The sequence below is a fragment of the Aegilops tauschii genome, chromosome 7, assembly GCF_002575655.3.
Source record: "Aegilops tauschii subsp. strangulata cultivar AL8/78 chromosome 7, Aet v6.0, whole genome shotgun sequence".
Lineage (NCBI taxonomy): Eukaryota > Viridiplantae > Streptophyta > Magnoliopsida > Poales > Poaceae > Aegilops > Aegilops tauschii.
The window spans coordinates 380,050,741-380,056,936 of NC_053041.3; positions in this window are offsets into that span (position 1 = coordinate 380,050,741).

Below are 6,196 nucleotides of genomic sequence, written 5' to 3' on the forward strand. Positions count from 1 at the left end.
TGGCTCCTGGGCTCCGGCATCTGTTGCGACAACCAGGTAGAAGGGAAAGGGGAAAAGAGGGAGAAAGCAACCGTGAGTACTCATCCAAAGTACTCGCAAGCAAGGAGCTACACTACATATGCATGGGTATATGTGTAAAGGGCCATATCGGTGGACTGAACTGCAGAATGCCAGAATAAGAGGGGGATAGCTAATCCTGTCGAAGACTACGCTTCAGGCCACCTCCATCTTGCAGCATGTAGAAGAGAGTAGATGGTAAGTTCACCAAGTAGCATCGCATAGCATAACCCTACCCGGCGATCCCCTCCTCGTCGCCCTGTTAGAGAGCGATCACCGGGTTATATCTGGCACTTGGAAGGGTGTGTTTTATTAAGTATCCGGTTCTAGTTGTCATAAGGTCAAGGTACAACTCCGGGTCATCCTTTTACCGAGGGACACGGCTATTCGAATAGATAAACTTCCCTGCAGGGGTGCACCACATAACCCAAGACGCTTGATCCCATTTGGCCGGACACACTTTCCTTGGTCATGCCCGGCCTCGGAAGATCAACACGTCGCAGCCCCACCTAGGCACAACAGAGAGGTCAGCACGCCGGTCTAAATCCTATGGCGCAGGGGTCTGGGCCCATCGCCCATTGCACACCTGCATGTTGCGAGGGCGGCCGGAAGCAGACCTAGCCTAGCAGGCGTTCCAGTCCAATACGGCGCACGCCGCTCAGTCGCTGACGTCACGAAGGCTTCGGCTGATACCACGACATTGAGTGCCCATAACTGTTCCCGCGTAGTTGGTTAGTGCGTATAGACCAAATGGCCAGACTCAGATCAAATACCAAGAACTCGTTAAGCGTGTTAATTTTAAGTATCCGCGGACGCCAACCAGGGCCAGGCCCACCTCTCTCCTAGGTGGTCTCAACCTGCCCTGTCGCTCCGCCACAAAGTAACAGTCGGGGGCCGTCAGGAACCCAGGCCCACCTCTACCGGGATGGAGCCACCTGTCCTTTCAGCCCCCTCATCAGAATCACTTGCGAGTACTCAACGAGCTGACCCGACTTTAGTCACCACATGAGTCATGTATATAAAGTATATAGTATATACCCGTGATCACCTCCCGAAGTGATCACGACCCAGTAGTATAGCATGGCAGACGGACAAGAGTGTAGGGCCACTGATGGAACACTAGCATCCTATACTAAGCAGTAGGATAGCAGGTAAGGGTAACAACTGTAGCAACAATGATAGGCTATGCAGCAGAATAGGATTAACCGAAAGCAGTAACATGCTACACTCTTCTAATGCAAGTAGTATAGAGAAGAATAGGCGATATCTGGTTATCAAGGGGGGGGGGGCTTGCGTGGTTGCTCTGGCAAGGAGGGGTCGTCGTCGACGTAGTCGATCACAGGGGCGGCATCGGTCTCGGGGTCTATCGGAGAGAAGAGGGGGAAGAAACAATAAATATAAGCACACAGATGCAACGCTAAGCATGACATGACGATAAGCAGAACTAGGGTCGACCTAACGTAGTACTACATGTTGCAGACGGAGGGGATAAACATCCGAGGATGAATTCCCGACGTTAGGTGGATTCCGGACAAAGGAAAAGAGGGGGAAAGTTCCAAGTTCAGCATGCTAGGGGCATGTGACAGATGAACGGACCGCATATTCGGATTCGTTGGATTTTTCTGAGCAACTTTCATGTAGAAAACATTTTCATCGGAGTTACAGTTTAATTACTATGAATTTCTAAAGGTTAAGGTATTTTCTGGAATTATTAATATTAACAGAAAAGGAATATTGCATCAGCATGACGTCATTGTGACGTCAGCGGTCAACAGGACGGCTGACCAGGTCAAACTGACCAGTGGGTTACACCTGTCATCGACATTGGACTGACAGTGGGTTATTTTAATTAAACATGGCTAATTAGCAGCTAGGCCCCACATGTCAGTGACTATTTAGCTTAACTAATTATTTTTAATTATAAAACATTTTAATTAGCTTAATTAAGCGGTGGGGCCTGCATGTCAGTGGCACTGGGCTGCCCAGTCAGCAGTTGACTGGGTCAACCCAGTCAACTGGGGCCCGTGGGGCCCACTGGCAGTGAGCCAGGGGTGGGGCCCGGCCGGCCACGTCGGCAGGGCACCGGAGAGGGGCTCCGGCGAGCTCCAATGCGGCGGCGAGGCGCGGGTGAGCTTCGAGTTTCGCCCACAGGGCATCCCCGGGGTGTGGTTTGGCCCGTTCGAACGGCCAGTCCACACCGCGTCGAATGGAGGTGGTAGCGTGGCCAGGGACGGCCGGGAACGTCGCCGGCGGCGAGTCAGGTGGTGGTGGGTTTCCGGTGAGCGGCGAACAAGGGGCTGCGGGGCACGGCGAGAGCAGCAGACGCGCGCGTTGGGCCACTAGGAACCCCAGGAGCACGATGCGGCGCTCGGCCGCATGTGAAGGCGACCATGGCCACGGCGCCGAGCTCGTCGGCGGCGTGGTTCTTCGGGCGAGCTACGGGAACGGGGCTACGGGCGTCGGAAAAGCTCGGGAGAGAGAGGGGAAAGAAGCGCAGGCTCACAGTGCTCCTGCAGATGTGCTCAAGCGTGCTCGAGGAGGGCTCGGTGCGGCGGAATCGACGGCGAAGCTCGTCGGAGAAGAGGAGGAAGACGGCAACGTAGGGGATGATGCAGAGGCGCTCCTGCTCGGGTGATTCGTCGGGGAGGAAGAGGAGGTCGAGGCGGTCCTTCTTGGCGCGGAGGAGAGGCGAGGCGGTGTCGGGGACCGTGTGCGTTACGGCGGCAGGGCCACGGCAGCGCTCGGATGCGGTGGGGAATGGGAGAGGCGGAGAGGGCAAGCAGCAGCTCGTGGGGAAGGGGGGAAAAGATCTCTCGGAGGAGGCAGGGGGGTCGTCGCTGGCGTCCTTATCCTCCCCGCGGCGCCTGTAGCGGCGTGGCCGACAAGGTGGTTCGGCGGCGACGCCCCTGTTGCGGTCTGAGACCGAGGAACAGGGCGGGGGGGGGGGGAAGAGAGACCGCTGCGAGGGGGCAACTGGGCTGGCTCGGGTGGGTTAGGTGGGCCGGCCCAGGTGGGTTCGGTCCAGGGAGGGGGGTTGCTCTCTCTCTCCCCTTTCTTTCTCCTTTTTTGTTTTTCTTTTTCCATCAGCTTTTGCATTTTTCTTTTAGCCACTAATGACGTTGCAAAATTATGCCACTGGCTAAAACAATTCCAAAGAATTATTTTGCATTGCCACAAAAAGATTGTGAGGCTTTGTGAAAAAGGTAGCAATTTTTATAAATTAAAAAGCCATTTAATCTATTGTTTTAGCCACTGCTTTAATTGGTTTAGGCCATTTAAACACCTTGCAAAAATGTTGGTCCACCACCAATATTAACAAATGATTATTTTCCACAAGATGAACATTTTAGATTTCATGTCTGACAAAAAGAATTTTTGACTTTAGATTGGATTTGAATTTGAATGGTGATTTGGATCAAGTGAAGATTAGCAACAGTAACTTGATGACATGGCACCATTAACAGGTGATTACTGTAGCATGACACTAGGGGTGTTACACCTGGGATCCTCCTAAACTCCTGGTCGTCGTTAGCGGGCTGCACGTAGTAGTAGGCACCTCCGGTGTAGTAGGAGTCATTGTCGACGGTGGCGTCTGGCTCCTGGGCTCCGGCATCTGTTGCGACAACCAGGTAGAAGGGAAAGGGGGAAAAGAGGGAGAAAGCAACCGTGAGTACTCATCCAAAGTACTCGCAAGCAAGGAGCTACACTACATATGCATGGGTATATGTGTAAAGGGCCATATCGGTGGACTGAACTGCAGAATGCCAGAATAAGAGGGGGATAGCTAATCCTGTCGAAGACTACGCTTCTGGCCACCTCCATCTTGCAGCATGTAGAAGAGAGTAGATGGTAAGTTCACCAAGTAGCATCGCATAGCATAATCCTACCCGGCGATCCCCTCCTCGTCGCCCTGTTAGAGAGTGATCACCGAGTTATATCTGGCACTTGGAAGGGTATGTTTTATTAAGTATCCAGTTCTAGTTTTCATAAGGTCAAGGTACAACTCCGGGTCGTCCTTTTACCGAGGGACACGGCTATTCGAATAGATAAACTTCCCTGCAGGGGTGCACCACATAACCCAACACGCTCGATCCCATTTGGCCGGACACACTTTTCTGGGTCATGCATGGCCGCGGAAGATCAACACGTCGCAGCCCCACCTAGGCACAACAGAGAGGTCAGCATGCCGGTCTAAATCCTATGGCGCAGGGGTCTGGGCCCATCGCCCATTGCACACCTGCATGTTGCGTGGGCGGCCGGAAGCAGACCTAGCCTAGCAGGCGTTCCAGTCCAATCCGGCGCGCGCCGCACAGTCGCTGACGTCACGAAGGCTTCGGCTGATACCACGACGTCGAGTGCCCATAACTGTTCCCACGTAGTTGGTTAGTGCGTATAGACCAAATGGCCAGACTCAGATCAAATACCAAGATCTCGTTAAGCGTGTTAATTGATGTAACCACGGACACCGACCAGGGCCAGGCCCACCTCTCACCTAGGCAGTCTCAACCTGCCCTGTCGCTCCGCCACAAAGATCCACCCAGAGGGCTGTCGGGACAAAGGTCCTTTCAGCCCCCAATCCGTGAATCACTCGCGGGTACTCCTCGAGCCGACCCGACTTTAGTCACCACATGTATCATGTATAAAGTATATAAGTATATACCCGTGATCACCTCCCGAGTGATCACGGCTCGATAGTATATCATGGCAGACAGACAAGAATGTAGGGCCACTGATTGAATACTAGCATCCTATACTAAGCATGTAGGATTGCAGGTAAAGGTAACAACAGTAGTAGCAAGGACAGGCTATGCATCAGGATAGGATTAACGGAAAGCAGTAACATGCTACACTACTCTAATGCAAGCAGTAGAGAGAAGAATAGGCGATATCTGGTGATCAAGGGGGGGGGCTTGCCTGGAAGCTCAGCCGAGAAGGAGGGGTCGTCAACACCGTAGTCGTACTGGGTAGCAGCGGCGTCGGTCTCGGTGTCTAGCGAGAGAAGAGGGGGAAGAAACAATAAATAGAATGCAAACAAATGCATGATGATGCATGACATGACAAAGCGTGATGCTAGGTGTGCCCAATCGCGGTAGTAGGTGATACCGGCGAAGGGGGGAAACAACCAGAAAAGTATTTCCGGTGTTTCGTGTTTTTGGACAGATGAACCGGAGGGGGAAAGTTGCGAGTTCGGTAGGTTAGGGAGGTGTGGCGGATGAACGGGCTGCGTATCCGGATTCTTCTCGTCGTTCAGAGCAACTTTCATGTAGAAAGTATTTTCATCTGAGCTACGGTTTATTTTATATGATTTTCTAAAGTTTTAAATCATTTTTAGAATTTATTTAATTAATTTAATCCAACATTATCCAGAATAGTGCACGCTGACGTCAGCATGATGTCATCATGACGTCAGCAGTCAACAGGGGTATTGACTGGTTAAACTGACATGTGGGTCCCGTTTGTCATTGACTATACTAACTAATCATGATTAATTAGTTTAATTAGTAGTTTTGTTTAATTAATCAAAATTAATTAAGTTAATTTTTTCTTTAATTAATTAATTAATTAATTATTTTCATTATTATATTTTTTAATTCTTTTTTTATAAAAACGTTCTGGGCTGGTGGGCGCCGTTCGTCAGCGAACCGGGGGCTTAACGGGCACAGGGTGCCGGGTGCCCAGCCCATTTGGGCGTCTGCCTAGGCCACCAGGGGGGCGCCGGCGACAGCAGGGCACGACGAGGCCGGCCGCCGGAGGCGACAGTGGCGAGGCCATGGCGGGGCGGCGCCGGGGCGCGGCAGCAGAGGCGGGGGGTCGTGGCAGTGTGCAGCGAGCGTCAAGCTGCGGCGGCGCGCGGGGTAACAGTGCGGGAGGGCATGACCAGGCGGAGGTCTACGGCAGCAGCGGAGAGGACGCGGGGAGCAAGGGCGAGGGCTTGGTCAGGTGAGGCTGACGAGGTGCCGGTGGCCACGGCGCTGGCCAGGCGGCCTGAGCGGCAGTCGGTGAGCAGCTACGGAGGCGGGAGCGGAGCGCGACGGCGGGCGTGCACGGGGCGCACGCGTGCGGTGGCTGCGGCGACGAGCGCAGGGCGCGCGAGCGCGGGACAGAGGGGAGGGGAGGAGCGAGGCGGAGGCTCACTGGG